We start from the raw sequence: 19,127 nt of genomic DNA on the forward strand, positions 1-19,127 counted from the left end.
AACACAAGACCTTGTCTTCTCATTCTTCGGCATCTTTCCAAAGTCCCTAGTATCGGACTGCACATAGGTGGCACTCAACACATGTTAAAAGACTACATCAAAAGGTGTTTCCGCATTTCAGCTAGCCAGGCAGATTCTGGAAGTGGAGGTCCAGCTTTACACACAAAAGTACATTGGACAGTGTGTTTGTGTGTCACAGACGTTGTGAGAGGCCCTGGTGTATTTAAAATATTTTTGAAATGTTGAAACCATCCAATATGTACACAATTTATTTATTGTCAGTCTCCCCCCGCCAAAACTGTCAGCTCCGCAAGAGTGGGAACTCTGCTTTGTTCACAGCTGCAGCCCCAGAACCAGAACACCAACTGGGACAGGGCTGGTGCTCAGTACATAATTACAAATATATAAATGAGCTTTTCAAAACACTCTTATTGCCTCAATCAAGGCAGTGGGAAGGGAATAAAATAGAGTTCCTGTTAATTGTGGATGGCCCCATAAGCCACAGCCCAGTAGGAAAAAGGCAGACATGTGACACAGAGCACCTCTCATCATCCATAAGGCCTAGGCTGTGAGCAGTGAGCATTTGTAATATGACATCATTTCCCCTGGTGCTGTCCTGCGGGAAAGAGTCTTCCAACCAGGAGGAAAATCACCTGGCCTCTGGTTTCCACTCTTAGGAGGTGTAGGACCTTGCCAGTGTCACCTACTTACTGGATTTCATGAGGATGATCATCTCCACCCTCCCCTCTTCAGGGTTTTTAGGGAATTAAATGAGATAACATACCTGAAGGCACGTGCAAATGGGGAATAAACCCTTGTAGGGCCATTTTTAGGAACCGTGACCCTCCATCCCCTGATTGATCAAGCCCATGCAACCCCAAACGTGGCTTGCCCCCAACACTAGGTTAATAGAAGCGTTTATATTTAATCTCACCTTTACTAGGGTGTGTATGGATTATTTGCCAAGTGGTTAGAGATTCACTTTCCAATATGGTAGATATGAATAACATTTAAAATAAATCGAAAAAGTCATTTCCTCCGTGGCACTGGCCTCATTTCAGTTGCTTAGTAGCAACATTTGGCCAGTGGCTACGGAATTGGACAGCACAGAATAGAAGCTTCCAATCATTGCTGAAAGTGCTATCTACAGTGCTGGGTTAAGCACCTTCTTCCTTTTTCTATAATCCTTTTCCCCACTTTACCTAATCTTCAAAACACACAAGGGAAAAAATAGGAAAGCACACCAATAGTATTTAAGGCAAGCAGCACTCAGTAAATAGAAGGCATGCATTTAAAAGCAAGATTTAAAGAGCTGAACACATGGGAGAATCATGTTTTAATCGAAACTTTCTCTCCATTTAACCAAATTGCATCCATTTTTCCAGCCCTGGATCCAAGATCTCATCTTCCTCCTTTCTCAAGCCGCTCTTGCCTGCAGAGAGAGGCTTCGCCCTCTTCGTAACAGCTGTGGCTGTACCTTTCATTGGCAGTCACTCCTGCGATGAGTTGGGAACACTTTTGTATTTGCATGGCATGCTTTATGGGGCTGTGAAGAGGGTCCACCACCAGCATACCTTCTGGAATTGAAGCACAGAAGACAAGGAATGCAACTCTGATTGCTCACTCTGAAACTCCCACGGGATCCCATATTTCTTAATGTCATATTCAAGGGACCGGTTTTCATATCTGTCTCCACTCACCAGACTTTAAGGTCACGGGAATGATCGTACCTAAGACAGTGCCTAGCACATACTTGGCACTTGGAAACTGCTTGCAGAAGAAATAGCTGTTGGTATAACTCTGTGCTGCCTTTGTTCACTCATTCAAGAAAATGAGACTACTGAGTTAATATCAGCAAATAAATGTTTTAAGGTGTTCCTTCAGGAGTGAGGAGGAGGTACATGAAACCACCCTCACTCTCCTGCCCTGAGGCAGCAAGCCCCTGTGAAGTGCATTGTTGCATGTGAGAATTGGGTCAGGGGCAAGACTCAGTTTCCGATCAAAGTCAGGGGCAATCCTGGGGGCAGGGGTAGGACTCAGTGGCTTACGGAGATAACTGACCTGCGTGAAGCCATTCTGTGACTTGTCACCCTCCTCACTGTTGTGTACAAGCTATTCAGCATTACTTAGTGTCCTGTCACCATCACCACCACTGGTTGCTGCTGTTCCGTGGACTCACCCAGCTCTCTGTCCTTTGGGTTTGAGCGAGCACTGTGCTCTCTTAGAAAGAAGTCAGCTGGGCGCCTGGGTGGCTCAGTGGTTTAAGCTGCTGCCTTCGGCTCAGGTCATGATCTCAGGGTCCTGGGATCGAGTCCCACATCGGGCTCTCTGCTCAGCAGGGAGCCTGCTTCCCTCTCACTCTCTCTGTCTGCCTCTCTGCCTACTTGTGATCTCTCTCTGTCAAATAAATAAATAAAATCTAAAAAAAAAAAAGAAAGAAGTCAGCTTTTAGAATTTCAAATAACTGAATTCAAATTCCACCTCCCCAATCTCATTCATTAACTGTGTAACCTTGGGAAAGTTATTTAACCTCTCTAAAACTCCGTTTCTTTAGCTGTTAAATGAGGGTAGTAATAGTACCTACCTAATTATGCTTGCGAGATTAAATGAGATAATGCAAAGAAAGAACTTAGCAGCATGGTACCCAGTAATTTCTCATTCAATGTTAGTTTTCTCTTCTTCCTGACATACTCCTCCCATTTAGGGCTCTGGCCTCTGGCCTCTTGAAACTGATCAAGAAGGAAAGGCTCTGTCTTTGCTTGGCTCCATCCACACCTGTCTTTCTAGTAGCCATCACAGCTGCTCCCTGTCTTATTCCCCAAAGGCACCAATCTCTGCCGGTGCTAGTCTGATGAATGCCCTTGACTCAGAGAGTTAATGTGTGATAGTGGTTTGAGGTTTTGCCTCCTAGGTATGGTATACATTTTAATGGGGGCCTTTGGGAGATAATGTCCTACCCTAGGGTAATATCAAGCTTCACTCTTTTCTAAAAAAGATTTTATTTATTTATCTGAGAGAGAAAAAGGCTCAGCTGTGGTGGAGGGTTGCAGAACAGAGGGAGGGGGAGAAGCAGACTCCCTGCTAAGCAGGGATCCCAATGTGATGTGGGGCTTGATGCAGGGCTTGATCCCAGGACTCTGAAATCATGACCTGAGCCAAAGGCAGATGCTTAACTGACTGAGGCACCCAGGCACCCCAAGTTTCACCCTTTTGAACAAGGGGACACTTTAGTGACTTTCGTTTAGCTGCTCTAAATAGAGCTCATCCTGCTTCAGAGTCAACACAAAAAGGGATTACTTTTGGCAACTTACAACCCTACTTTTAACCTGTATCCAGCCAGTGAAACCAAAGTGAAATCCCATAGCAGCCCACTCCTCTTCACCTGTCCCCAAAGATGATGATGATAATGCTGATATAGCTAAAATTTATTGACCATGCGCCGTGTGTCAAGCACTGTTCTGAATGCTTCACGTGTTCATTTAAATGAATGAATCACACCTATTAAATAGTCCTATTCCTTATCATCCCCATTTTACAGATGAGGCAACTGAGGATTACAGAGGTTAAGCAATTTTCCCAGACCTGCCTAACCTCAAAGCCCTCACTGAAGGCTCTTCCCTCACTGAGCTTTAAGAAGCAAATTCTCACATCTCGAGCCCTATATAACAACTAATTTGTACTTTAAAAAGATATTACAAGTAAAAATGTATTGATCTTGAGAAACAGTGCTAGTATATTTAATACTGCTTCTAATTTATCATAAGAATTACTTCCCAAAGATGTTAATCACAGCTGGATTGAAAGACTATTCGGGAGATGTGGTATTGGTGTTTACATAAGTACATCACACTATAAATCTACTGGACATCCAAAGGGATTTGCCTTTGTGGAATTTGAAACAAAAGAACAAGCAGCAAAACCTACTAAGGTAGGTCCAGAACCTTTGAAAAGAAAGTTTTTCTTGACCTTCCTGAATTGTACTCTCCAAGTGTCCTGTTTTCATCTTGGAGGCTCACTTTACTTGCACTTGTAACACTGAACTCATACAGTCTTGAATCAAGTAGGCAGTGAAGCATAAGGCTTAAGCATATGGGTTCTGGAATAAGGCAGCTCTGTCACTTACAGACTTGGGGCAAATGATTTGCTCTTTCTGAGTCTTAGGGTCCTCATCTGAAAAAAGGGCCATTACCTAGCTCCCTGAAGGTCCTACTCCCTAGCTCCTACTGGAAGGATTAAATGAATCTATACCTATAAAGTACTTGGTATAGTGCTCAGGTCTCCTAGTAAGGCAAACATTATATAAATGTTATATATTCTCATAGATATTTGTATCTATGTCTTAAAAATACTATGAGATAGTTACACTATGTCTTACCCAAAGCAAATACTCAATAATTGTTCATTGAATGCAGAGACTGTATAGTCATATTAATAATCACTCTGGGTTTCTTTTTTTAAAATTGTGTTACATTAGTCACCATGTGGTATATCATTAGTTTTTGATGTAGTGTTCCACGATTCACTGTTTGCGTATATCACCTAGTGCTCCATGCAATACATGCCCTCCTCAATACCCATCACCAAGCTCACCCATCCCCTCCCTTCTAAAACTCTCCTTTTGTTTCTCCGGGTCTATAGTCTCTCATGGTTTGTCTCCCACTCCAGTTTCTCCCCCTTTATTTTTCCTTTCTCCTAATGTCCTCCATACTATTCCTTATGGCACACACAAATAAGTGAAACCATATAGTAACTGACTTTCTCTGACTTACTTCACTCAGCATAATCTCCTCCAGTCCCATCCAAGTTGATGCAAAAGTTGGGTATTCATCCTTTCTGATGGCTGAGTAATATTGCGTTGTGTATATGGACCACATCTTCTTTATCCATCCATCTGTTGATATATATCATGTCCTGATTTGGATACTTTTATTTGGGCAAAATCATCACGACTTGTCCAGTGGGTTCTTAGATGGATCAATACCAACAGTTAGCAGCAATAACAAAAAGATGTGAATATCCCCCACCCCCAGTTGTGTAGTGGTTGTTAATACTGGAGTACTGTAAAAACTACAGTGGGGGAAAAAAGTACAGTGAGAGAGGACACCTGGAGAATGATGAGTCTGGCCAGTAATCAATCAGAGAAATCTCATAACAGAAAAAGCCCCAACCCCCTCATTATGTAGATGTAGAAATTGAGGCCCACAGGGGAATAGTGACTTGCCCAAGGTTACCAGAAAGCTGATGGCCAAGTCAGGTTGAGGATCTAGATCCAAGTAACTCCCGTCTCCTGCTTTTCCCTGCATGCCTTCCCAGCAGAGAGCTCCCACTCCCTGGTTGAGCAGAGCCCTGGCTGGCTGTGAAGGCACTCGGAACTCTGTGGTTAGGCACACAACCCTCATTCCACAACCCTGCCCTTCCGGAGCACTCATCATGCTGTGTCTTTTCAATATCACTCATCCAGTTTGGTCCCTAAGACATAAGCTAAATTAATGAGCAGAGAAATTCAGTAGCAGCAACATTATTTAAGTATTTAAGAGCCTCTAAAGCTACTTAACAGGAACCCGAAAAACAGCAGAAAAGGCTAGCTGCTACTTGATGCCCCACTAACGAGCTCCATGACAAATGATCTTTGCTTGGTTAAGCACCAGCAGAGAACATGAATGTTCACTGTCTCATAATTAAGTATCCGTCTTTGGAATTCTATTGGCCAGAGTTGAGCTTTCTAACTCTTCTCTATCCACTAGAGCCACAAGCACAGTTCTTGCCATAGAGTAGATGCTTAAGACATCTTCAGTGATTAACTTACCTGTTGTGGGGGTGGGGTGGTTTTAATCAGAGAGCATGGTGTTAATTATGCAGAACATAGCCTGGAACCTAGTCTATGAATCAAAAGACCTTCATGACCATTTGGAGGACAAACAAACAAACAAACAAAATACCAAAAAAAAAAAAAAACCTGGTTGTTGGGATTTGTTGGACTTGGCTATGATTTCTTCTGCATCTAGCTGTGTGATTCTCCTCTTACCTTGGTGTCTGGATCCTCCTAATCCTGATCATCACTGGATCCTAACTCTGCCCATAGGCGTAGAGCCTGTCTCTCACACTTGCCCTTTCCCCAAGTGCACAGAGTCAAATACCAACCATTATAAGTTATCACTTTTGGAAAAATGAGAAAAGTAGCCATGTTGCAACATAACTGCCCTACCCGTGTTTACACCTCCAGCATTCATCACTGCACCTGAGCCCTACTATGTACTAAACCCTTCCACAGGATACCTTGCAGCCACTCCCAGAGGGGCTCCAAATGGCCCAGGGATGCTTATTCCACTTACAGGTGTCTTCCAACTTCTTTGCAAAGTATATACATTCTCCAGTTCTCTTAAGAGACAACAGAAGGCCCCTCACAGACGTAACTCATTAGACACAATAATCATGTTCCTGAAAAATATTACGGCAATAGAATTCAGATAAGCAGCCATGTCTTTCAAATGTCTTCAAAAGGATCATTGTTTACTAGTGAAATAGGTCCTCATAGAGATCCTCCAAGAAGGTGAAGAGCTATGGCTCTGCTCTTGCTGCCATTCCAGCCCCATAGAGTTGCCCCAAATTCCTTGCCTCCTGCCCAATTCCCTCTGATCCTTTGGACTGTCTCAGAGCCACTCAGGTCCCTGTTCCTCCTGTTGGTCATTCAGAGCAATTTCATTTCCTCTGCACATCCTCTATGACGTCTCCCAGGGGCCTCCATCCTGCCTCCCCTCCGGGGTCTATAAATATTCTAGTCTCCCAGGGGAAGCATCCAAATTCCTTCCTCAGGCAGTAAGGCCCTTGTGAGTGGCCCTAGGATAGCCACTCCTGAAGGAGCAGGTTTATCTCCAAGGCCCAGTGGGCCATCGAAACTTTCTTCCTCTTTCTTTGCCAGCTATCTTATTAAATCTTAAATCTTAAATATTAAATCTTATCTTAAATCAGGTGGGATGTTATTTGATCTCAAATTTGGTACCTTTGTGTACTGAGCCAGAATAGACACTGCTGGGGACCAGGTGTTGAGTCTCTACTGGTTTCATTCTGGGTTTAGAGGTCTGAAATAACGAGATTAAAGTCAGAGGGATAATCTGAGTCAGTTTTGCACCATCCCAAATCCAAGTTTGTACCCCTAAAATGATCAGAGATTGGTACCAATCATCACACATGTCCTAACCCTAATCACAGACTGAGATTTTCTTGGTTTCTCTCTTCTTTGTCTTTCATACATTTCCTGAACACATAAAGAGAAGATACAATAGTGTACCAACCTTTAGCACATCAGGAAGGGAAAAAGGAAGAAAAAGAAAAGTAGCCATTTTACAGAAAAATCCCATGTATTATTTTCCCAACACCAGTGTAACAAATTTCCAAAAATCTGGATGCCTTGAAACAACAGAAATTTACTCTCTCTCAGTCTTGGAGGCCAGTAGTCTGAAATCAAGAAGTCTCTGGGGGAGAATGTTTCCTTGCCTCTTTCAGCTTCTGATGGCTCCAGGCATCCCTTCTTGGGGCTGCATCACCATCCCATAATCTTCTCCTCCTCTGGCTGTGTGATCTCCCTATGCCTCACTCTTATAAGGACACTTACAATTAAATTTAGGGCCCACCTGGATAATTCAGGGTGCTCTCCTTTAGAGATCCTTAACTTGGTTACAGCTACAAAGACCTTTTATCCAAATAAGAGGCCATTCTCAGGTTCCAAGGTTTATTATGTGGACCTACTTTGGGGGGACCACCACTCAACCCACTATGCCCCACTACCTCCATTCACATCCCTGGAGTGTTGGAAATCAAAAGAGCATGAATTTTCTATCAGTTTTACCTCTAAATGTCTCTCGAGTCTGTATACTCACGCAGGTTGCTGCTGCTCCATCCTCATTCAGTCTTCGTCATTTCTCACATGTCATTGTCCACAGCAACTGGAATGGTCATGCTGGCCTCATGCTGCTTAAAAACCTTCTGTAGACTCCCATGGCTCTGAGGATCAAGGTCCAATTCTCTGCCATGGTCCGCAAGGCCCTGCATAATCTAGCCCCTGCCCACCTTGCCAGACTCCCCTCTTACCTCTCACCCTCTTTCTGTCTGCAATGCCATATCCCTTCCTGTCACAATGCCTTCCCAGTACTCTCCTCTCCTCTTAGAAAATGCTTTACCCCACCCTATCATCTCCTGGCTAACACCCATCATCCATCAGCTCAACTCTAAGGTCAAATAACTCTTTCTCAAGAGATGCTTTCTCTGGCCTCCAGACTGGTTGAGAGTCCCCCGTAATAGCATCTCTCATAGTTTGCAATTAGTTTTGTGTTGCATTAATGTCTCTCTGCCCTCTCCCCAGCTTAACTAAACTGAGCCCCACAAGGGCAAGGACTGTGGCTGTCTGGTCCCATCACTATGTCTTCAGCATTTAATCAGTTGTCTGATGCATAATATGTGTTCCGTCATGATTTGAATGACTATATGAATGGGTGAGTGAATGGATTAGCCTGAACATCTGTGTTCTGATCCCTCAAGTTCCTCTCCTAAAAAATGAGAGAAACAATGCCTATGTCATGGGGTTGAATAAGAATCAAAATGAAATAACAGAGAAGGGGCTTTATAAACCTTGAGATGCCTTACTAATTTAAGGAATTGTTATGCTATTGGCTGATATAACCAGTTTCCGCAGAGAGATGGGGAGGTGCACTGCACAAGGTTTAGGCACAGTGGGAGAAATCAGGGTGGAGATGAGGTATAATACTTGATGTCTACATTCCTCTGAATGGGAGGGGTTTCTGTGGCGTTGCTGTATAGGATGAAATTACAAGAACACTCAATTTCCCTGCTCCAGACTTGAGGCTCATAACATATCACCCTCTGGGATCAAAAGAAAATGCCACCCTCCTTCGGTGTAAATGTTGCCTGGAGTCACCCTGGGTCTTTGGAGTTTTAATTGTCTTCCTTTCCAGCATCTCCTCCAGGTGCAGTCCGAGGATAGGGCAACAGAGCCTCCTGGGCTGAGTCCATCTTCACCAGTGCTTCCCACGAGGCGATCTATCAGCCGTAGCACTGGCTTAGGGGGCTGCCAGCTGACAAATGACTTTGAAGTGTGCCCCTTGGCTTTTCATTCTTTTCCTTCCTTGCCTTCTTGGCTTTCACTGCTAACCGGAGGGAGGAGGGACAGGGGAGAGTATCACCCCCTTCCTTCTGTTTCTCTCGCACGTCCCTCTAAAAGGCATCTCTGGAGGCTTGACATTCCAGGTCTTTAGTTTCTTACATTTGATTTCCCCAGACCCCATCAAGCCATAATCTCCTTTCCTGCAGGGAAGGGACACTTCCACCTCTTCCTCCATATCCTCTTAGCTCCTTGCATTTGGGTCAAGAGACCTAAAAAGGCCATTTCTCATTTCCATCTTGTCTTCCATTGTTTTCTCCCATGGGATGTCTACACATTCAAGGGCCTAAGGTACCTCACTGGTCTGGAATGTCCATGGCGAGCCGATCCTCTGAATCATAAACTTAAAGAAATTGGAAAGAGTGGAGCTCATTAGGCTGTCATTTCCCCAGTTTCCTCTTCTGACCTGGATGTCTTCCCACTGGCTTGCCGGTGCGCTTCCCTGCTCTGTTGTTCTACTGGGCTCTAAGGATCGGTCTACAGTGTCCCAGAAAGGTGAAAAACAAAGCATGTCTCTGAATAACCCAAGCAAAATCCCCAGTTTGTTCTCAATGATTTGGGTATTCTAGTACGAAGCCATATTTTGATACAGAGCTTCAAGAATATTCTGTGCCACAGAACTGGAGCTAGAAAGGACCTTGCAGTTTATCTGTTCAAAGACCTGGTCCTTTTTTGTTTATAGTTTTATTGAAGTATAATTGGCATATAGTAACCTGCACACTTTGCATGCTATGTACAAAGAGTGTATAATTTGCTAAGTTTTAACATATACATACCTCTGTGAAACCATCACCACCATCGAGTTTCCATCATTCCCTATAATTTCCTTTTGACTCTTTGTAATCCATCTTTTCTTTTTTTTTTAAAGATTTTATTTATTTACTTGACAGAAAGAGATCACAAGTAGGCAGAGAGGCAGGCAGAGAGAGAGAGGGGGAAGCAGGCTCCCTGTTGAGCAGAGAGCCCGATGCAGGACTCGATCCCAGGACCCTGAGATCATGACCTGAGCCGAAGGCAGCGGCTTAACCCACTGAGCCACCCAGGCGCCCCTGTAATCCATCTTTTCATCCGCTCCCCAGTCCCCCATCCCCAGGCAGCCACTGATGGGCTTTCTGTTACTATATAAGGTGCATTTTCTAGAATTTTATATAAATGGAATAACACAATGGGCGTTTTTCTTCTTTGCTGGCTTCTTTCACTTGGCAAAATTATTTTGAGATTCATTCACGTTGTTGTATGTGCATTAATAGTGTTGTATCCATCAGTAGGATGTTTCTAGTTTATGGCCATTGCAAAATAAAATGCTGCTATGAACAATCAGGTACAAATTTTTGTGTATATATATGTCTTCAGTTTTCTTGGGGATATGCCTACAAATATTTACCTGAGTCCTATGGTCTGTTTAACCACCTTTTTAAAAAGATTTTTTTATTTATTTGAGAGAGGCAGTGAGGGGGAAGGACAGAAGGAGAGGGAGAAAGAATCTTAAGCAGATTCTGCATTGACTGTGGAGCCCATGGTGGGGCTCCATGCAGGCCCTCAAGCTCATGACCCTGACTGAGATCATGACCGTGAGATTACGAGCTGAGCAGAAATCAAGGGTCCAATGCTTAAATGACCACACCACCCAGGCACCCCTATGTTTAACCTTTTGAGGAACACCAAACTATTGTCCAAATCAGATGTACCATTTTATAATCCCACCAGCAACATATGAGGTTCCTATTTTTCCACCTCTTACCAAAACTTACTGTCTGTCTTTTTCATTTTAGACATCCTAGAGATGTGAAGTGATATTGTGGTTTTGATTTGTATTTTCCTAATGACTACTGATATCAAGCATCTTTTAATTTTATTGGCCTTTTCTACGTCTTCTTTGCAGAAGTAGCCATTCAAAGCCTTTGCCCGTTACAAAGACTGAGATATAATTCATATAGCATAAACTTCACCATTTTAGGGGCACCTGACTAGCTCAGTCAGTAGAGCATGCGACCCTTGATCTTGGGGTCATGAGTTCAAGCCCCATATTGGACATAGAGATTATATATTTAAAAATTCACCATTTTAATGTGTACAACTCAGTGGCTATCAGTATATTCACTAAATTGTGCAACCATCACCACTATCTAATTCTTGAACACTTCCATCACTCCCAAAAGAAACTCCATATCTATAAGCACTCAGTTCCATTTCACCCCTTCTTCCAGCCCCTGGAAATCACTAATCTACTTTACATCTGTATGGATTTGCCTTTTCCATGCATTTTATATAAATGGAATCCTATAATATGAATGGCTTCTTTTACTTAGCATAATGTTTCAAAGTTCATCTGTGTAGCAGCATGTTCCAGCATGTTCCAGTATTTTGCTCATTTTTACTGCTGAATAATATATCATTGTGTGGATATACTACATTTGTTTATCCATGCATCAGTTGATGGACATTTGAGTTGCTACCATATTTGAACTGTTATAAATAATGCTGCTATGAGCTTTATGTACAACTTTTTTGTGTGTGTGAAAGTGTTTTCAGTTCTCCTGGAATGTATATCCTGAGGAATGGAACTGTTGGGTCATATGGTAAGTCTATGATTAACCTTGGGAGGAACCACTGGAGTGTTTTTTACAGCAGCTGTACCATTTTACATTCCCACCAGGAATGTAGGAGGGTTCTAATCTCTCCACATCCTCCCCCAAACGCTTCTTTTCCATTTTTTATTATGCCCTATTGTAAAAGGTGTGAAGTGTTATCTCATTGTGGTTTTGATTTGCATTTCCCTAATGACTAATCATGTTTCACGTATTGTTTGGCCATTTGTATATTTTCTTTGGAGAAATGTCTATTCATTCAAGTCCTTTGCCCATTTTTTACTTGAGATATTTTTCTTTTTATTGTTAAGTTGCAAGAATTCTTTATATATTGTGGGATAGTAGAATCTCATCAGACATAAGATTTGCAAATATTTTCTTCCATTCTGTGCATTGTCTTTTCACTGTCTTGATAGTGTCCTTTGACTCACAAAAGTTTTTAATTTTGATGAAGTCCAAATTTATCTATTTTTTTGGTTGCTTTTTTTAAAAAAAGATTTTATTTATTTATTTGACAGACAGAGATCACAAGTAGGCAGAGAGGCAGGCAGCGAGAGGAGGGAGCAGGCTCCATGCTGGGCAGAGAGCCTGACGTGAGGCTCGATCCCAGGACCCTGGGATTATGACCTGAGCTGAAGGCAGAGGCTTTAACCCACTGAGCTACCCAAGCACCCCGTGGGTTGCTTTTACTTTTGGTGTCATATCTAAGAAACAACTGTCTAATCCAAGGGCACATAGATTTACACCTGTTTCCTTCTAAGAATTTTATAGTATTACTTCTTACATTTAGGTCTATTATCTATTTTGAGTTAATTTTATATATGCCCTAAGAAAGAAGACCAACATCATTCTTTTCATGTGGCTATGCATTTGTCCCAACATCATTTGTTGAAAATACTATTCCTTTTTCCATTGAATTATAAATAGTATTGTTTTAAAATTTCAGTTTCCAATTGTTTGTTCCTAGTATGTAGAAATAAAATTGATTTGCACATATTGATCTTGTATTCCGAAACCTTCCTAAAGTCACTTATTTGTTCCAGTAGATTTCTCATTAGATTTTCCACATAGATGATCATGTTACCTGCAAATAAAGTTGGTTCTACTTCTTCCTTTCCTATCTAGATGCATTTTGTTTCATTTTCTTTACTTTTTGCACTGGTTAGCACTTCTAGTAAAATGTTGAATAAGGGCAGACATCTTTGTCTTACTCCTAATCTTAGGGAAAAAGAATTCCATAATTGACTGTTAAATGTTATGTTACCTGTAGGCTTTTCATAAAACCCTTCATCAAGGTGAGGAAGTTTTCTTCTATTTCTAGCTTGATGAGAGTTTTCCTTAGGAATCGATGCTGGATTTTATAAAATCCTTTTTCTGAATCTATTGAAATAAACATATGGGTTTTTTCTTTTTTTTAAAAATTTACTATTATGGTGCATTACTTTGCTTGATTTTCTAACGGTAAATCAACCCTGTCTTTATCAACCCATGATAAACCTCACTTGATCATGGATGTATTCTCCTTTTAATATATTGTTAGATTTGATTTATTAAATTTTTTTTATCCATAAGAGACATTAATATGTAGTTTCTTGTTATGAGTTTTTCTGGTTTTGTTATCTGGGTAATGCTGATAAGAAACATAGAATTAATGGAGAAGTATTCCATCCTTCTCAAGTTTCTGGAAGATTTTGTATAGAATCAGTATTACTTCTTTAAGTGTTTCATAGAATTCACCATTGAAGTCATCCAGCCTTGAAGTTATCTTTGTAGTAAGGTGGTTAACTATAAATCCAATTTCCTTAATGGAGGGCTATTCACAGTACCTATTTCTTCTTGAGTGAGTTTTTGTATTTTATGTCTTACAAGAAGTCTGTCCATTTCATCTAAGTTGTCGAATTTAGTGTCAGAAAATTGTTCATAATATTCCCTTAGTATCCTTTTAATATCTGTAAAATCTGTAGTTCTATCACCTCTGTCATTCCTCATATAGTAATTTGTGTCTTCTTTCTTTTACTGATGTTCCCTGGCTAGAGATTTATCAATTTTATTGATCTTCTCCAAGAACCAGTATTTGGCTTCATTTATTTTCTCTATTTATTTCTTGTCTAGTTCCTTGATTTCTGCTCTGATCTTTATTATTTCTTTTCTTCTACTTACTTTGGGCCTAATTTGTTCATCTTTCTCTCTAGCGTCCTATGGTGGAAGCTGAAAATCAATGATTTAAGACCTTTCCTTTTTTCTAATACAGGCACTTAGTGATGTCCCACAAATTCTGTTATATTGTCTTTTAATTTTCATCCATTTCAAAATACTTTAGAATTTCCTTTTCATTTTTTTTCTTTTCTCCATGGATTTTTTTAGAAGCTTATTATTTAGTTCCCAGTTACTTGGGAAATTTCCAGAGATCTTTCTCTTACTGGTTTCCAAATTACATTCATTGTAGTCAGAGAATATACTTTGTGTGACTTGGACTCTCTTAAAATTTTTGAGACTTGTTTTATGTCTCAGAATATAGCCTGTCAGTCTTAGTAAAAATGCTTTACACTCTTCAAAAGAATGTATATTCTGCTCTCATTGAGTGGAGTGTCCTAAAAATGTCACTTAGGTCAACTTGGTTGATAGTGTTCATATCTTATGTATCCTTACTGATTTTCTGCCTACTTATTCTATCAATTTTTGAGACATGAGTGTTGAAATTGCCAATTACAATTGTTGACGTTTCTCTTTCTGCTTGAGGTTCTGTTAGGTTTTGGTTCATTTATTTTGAAGCTCTGTTATTAGGGGCATACACATTTAGGATTGTTATATCCTCTTGTTGAATCGAACGCCTTTTCCCTATGAAATAACCTTCTTTATTTCTGGTAATGATTTTGTTTTAAAATATACTTCATCTCATACTAATATAGCTGTTCTATATTTCTTTTGACTAGTGTTAACATGGCATTTTCCCCCATACTTTTACTTTATTAAAGTATTTTAAAAGATTTTATTTATTTATTTGAAAGGGGGGGGAGAGAGAGCATGATGGAGGCAGGCAGAGGGAGAGACTCTTAAGCAGACTCCCTGATGATCATGGAGCCAGACACAGGGCTCGATCTCTCAACCTTGAGATCATGACTTGAGCTTAAACCAAGAGTCAGACGCTTAACCAACTATGCCCCTACTTCTTTTTTTTAACATATTTTTAATGTTATAGCTAAAATACTTTACTTCTAGGTAGCATATAGTTGGTTCTTGCTTTCATATCCAATCTGACACAGTTAGATTTAAATCTATCATTTTGTTATTTGTTTCTATTTACCCCATCTGTTCTTTGTTTTCTTTTTTCTTCTTTTCTGTCTTCTTTGTGACTAACTGAAATTTTTTATTCCATTTTGTCCCACTTTTTGGCTTATCATTGTAACTCTCTGTTTTGTTATTCTAGTGGTTACTTACAGATTTACAGCACACATCTCTAACTTAATCAATCTTCAAGTGATATACCGGATCGCATATACTACAAAGACTTCGCAATAGTGTATGCCCCTTTTTCCCTTCCCAACATTTGTGCGATTGTCATCATGTGTTTTATATCAACATATTTATAGACTGTACACATTTTTTAAAATTTTATTTATTTGACAGACAGAGATCACAAGCAGGCAGAGAAAGAGGAGAAAGCAGGCTTCCCGTGAAGCAGAGAGCCCGATGTGGGGCTCGATCCCAAGACCCTGGGATCATGACCTGAGCTGAAGGCAGAGGCTTTAACCCACTGAGCCACCCAGGCGCCCTAACTGTACACATTTTTCACTTAAACAACCATTATCAAAGATATTTAAATAATTTTTAAAAAGTCTTATGTATTTACCCATGTAGTTATGATTTTTAGTGTTCTTCCTTCCTTTGTGTAAATCTGTTTTCATCTGTTATCATTTTCCTTCCATTTCTTCTAGTGTGGGTCTGCTTGTGATAAATTCTGTCAGCTTTTGTATGACTATGAAATGTCTTTATTTGGGTTTCTTTTCTTTTTTTAACAGGCTCTATGCCCAGTGCAGAGCCCAGTGTGGGGCCCAGTGTAGGGCTTGAACTCATGACACTGAGATCAAGACCTGAGTTGAGATCAAGAGTCAGGCGCTTAACAGACTGAGCCACCCCAGTGCCCCTGGCCTTCCTTTTTGAAAGATATATTTGCCTGAGGATAGAACCCTTTGTTGACAGTTCTTTTCTTTCAGTACTTTAAACATTTGGTTCCACAGTCTTCTCACTTGTATTGTTTACAATGAGAAATCTTATCTTTGTTTTTCTGTACCTAACATGTCTTTTTTTTCAGGCTGCTGTTAAAAATATTCTCCTTAACGCTGGTTTTGTGAGCAATTTGATTATGATGTGCCTTGATGTAGTTTTCTCCATGTTTCTGGCACTTGGACTTTGCTGAGTTCCTTAGGTCTCTGGGTTTCTAATTTGCATCAGATTTGGAAATGTGGGGCGTATCATTTCTTCAAACATTTCCTCCCACTTGTCTCTTTTTCAGGGACTCCAATTATATTTGTATTAGGCCACTTGAATTTTTCCTACAGCTTGATGATGCTGCATTCATTTCTTTTCATTCTCTTTTCTGTGTTTGTTTCATTTTGAATTGTTTCTGTTGCTACATATTCAAGTTCACTAGTGTTTTTTTCTGCATTATCTAATCTGTCATTAATCCCACTGAAGGTACTTTCCACCCCACATGTTGGAGTTTTCACCTTTACTAATTTGATTCAGACATTTCAAAATTATCTTTCATTGTCTCCATTTAATTTTGAGCATATGGGATACAGTTGTAATAACTTCTAATATCCTTGTTTACTAATTCTACCATCATGGCCAGTTCTGGTTTAGATTTCAATTAATTAATGTATCTGCTCCTTATGGGTCATAGTAACTGCTCTGTCCATGCCAAATAATTTTTTTTGAATGCCTGATATTATGAATTCTACCTTGTTGGGTTCTTTATATGCTTCTATTGCTTTATCAGTGCAAGTTTGTTTGTCTGGAAACATTCTTGGTTGTTACAACTGGAGGGTGCTATGGGTATTCAACGTGTAGAGGCCAGGCATGATGGCAAACATCCTACAATGTTCAGGACAGCCCCTGCAACAATTATTATCAGGTTAAAAATGTCAGTTGTTCTGAGGTTGAGAAACCCTGCTATAAATATTCTTGAACTTTGTTCTGGGACTGAATTAAGTTTCTTGGAAATTGTTTGATCCCTTCGGGTGTTGCTGTTAAGCTGCGTTAGATGAAACCAGAGTGGTGCTCGTCCTGGAGCTAATTATTCCCCAATACCGAGGCAAGATCCTTCTGTGTACTCTACCCAATACCCCAGTTTCAGCTGATTGGGAACTGGCACTATTCTCAGCCCTGTGTGAATTCTGAACACAGTTCACTCTAATAATTTCATATACTTCTCTCCCCAGTATTAGACAATGTCCTCACACATGCTCCTGAACCTACATAGAGTTTGTCCCATCCCTTTTTCAACCCCAGCACCCAGATGATCTCCTCTGGATGTCCTAGAAACACTTCACATTCGCTATTTCTGCTCCTACTCCCACCTCGGATCTACTTATCCTTTTATAGGTGCCAGTGAATGGTGCCAGTCCCCTAAGCTTGAAATCCAAGAGTCACCCTCCACTCCTGCCTCATCATCACCCCACCATGTAATTAATTCGGTTTTGCCAATGTCTCCTGCATTCTCTTCTATCTTTCCACTTCCACCTTCTCTGCCCTAGCTTGGGCCATTATTATCTTAGGAAGGCCCCAACTTGCACCACCAGCATTCCTTGCTACTCCTCCTAAACACCTTCACCTCCATTACCACAGAAATCATTAGTACTGATCAAGCAGGCCAGGCCCTTTCACAGCTCTGTGCTTTTGTACATGCTATTCTCTTTGCCTGAAATATAGTTCCTCTCTTCTTTGGCCAGAAAACTCCTTCTCATCCTTCAAGAGCCAGCTCAAAAGGTACCTTTTTCTATTGAGACCTCCTTGAGTCATTTCTTCACTCCTGCTCCTTTGTTCTGTTTTCCTACTGTGTTCTGTTCATGCTTTGTCCACAAAGCTGATCACATCTGTTCACACTGCAGTCTCTCTCTCTCTCTCTCACTGGCGTGCCCCTAGGAATCTAGTAATCCCTGCAGGTGTTTGCAAAGGGTAGAATTGTGTCCCTCCCCCAAATTCATATGATGACTCTCTAACCCCCAGTGTGACCGTATCAGGAGATAGGTTTCTTTGAAAGGTAATTAAGGTTAAAGGATATCCCAAGGGTAGGCCCTAAACTCTTAGGACTCTGCCCTACTAAGAGAAAAAGATATGTGAGGACACCGTGGGAAAGTGGCTGTCTGCAGGCCAGGAGGAAAGACTCACCAGAATCTGACCATGCTGGCAACCTGATCTTGGACTTGCGGCAATCCCGACTGTGATAAAATACATTCCTGTTGCTTAAGTCACCCAGACCATGGTATTTTGTTGTGGTGGCCACGCTGGCTATACACTGCTTAATACCTGATCAGTGCATTTTTGAATGAATGAGAAAGAAGGCAACGAAGAGAAAGTGATAGAATGAATGGGAAGAGAAGATGAAGTAAGAAAGCTTGAGACAACAAAAGAAGAAGCAAAAATTAAGGAAGCAGGAGAAAGAAGGCAGAGGATGGACGTGAGCTCGAGGGATCCAGTTTTTTCTGTGGAGACCGTGCCCATGCCCCGGGAGCCACTGCCAAGAAGGAGGTGGATGGGTACAGACCCCAGGGCCAGGGCTGAGCATCCAGGCACAAGGTTTTACATACATGTATATGTACGTGTATATATACATAACAGTTTCCCCCTGGAGGGGCCAGGTTGTGCTTTACCTAGACGCTCTGTGTCCTTTAGGAAAGGACCTGGCGCCTGGGGCTTTCGGAGGGCGGCAGTTTGGCTCTTTGGCTGGGCAACAGCTGGGTGCCCTTGCTTCCCCAGTCAAAGGTGGCTGCGGTCCACACCCAGCTGCAGGAGCGAGGAGAGTGTTTACCCAATGGCCCCAGTGTCCTCAGAGGACTCGGCTCTCAGTTACACAGCAAACAGCTGGCTCTGGAGGGGCAGTGTCCTGGGCGCTGCTAACTGGCAGCTCCAGGGATGTGTCAGCCTCGCCCACGAAAAAGCTTCCTTCAACCACCAACCCTCCTCTCCTCCCCGGGGTGTGCTCCCTCGCCAGCTGGGATCCGACAGGTGGCTTTTTTTCAAAACGCTCGTTCAGAGAGAACACCCCCCAAGATGAACACAAAGTTGTCTGTCGCCCGGGGCTCGTCGAAATGGTTTCAGACTCGGCCACCCGCTGCAGCCGCCAGTGGCTGGCTTTCCAGTAA

This window comes from Meles meles, chromosome X (genome assembly GCF_922984935.1).
Source record: "Meles meles chromosome X, mMelMel3.1 paternal haplotype, whole genome shotgun sequence".
NCBI lineage: Eukaryota > Metazoa > Chordata > Mammalia > Carnivora > Mustelidae > Meles > Meles meles.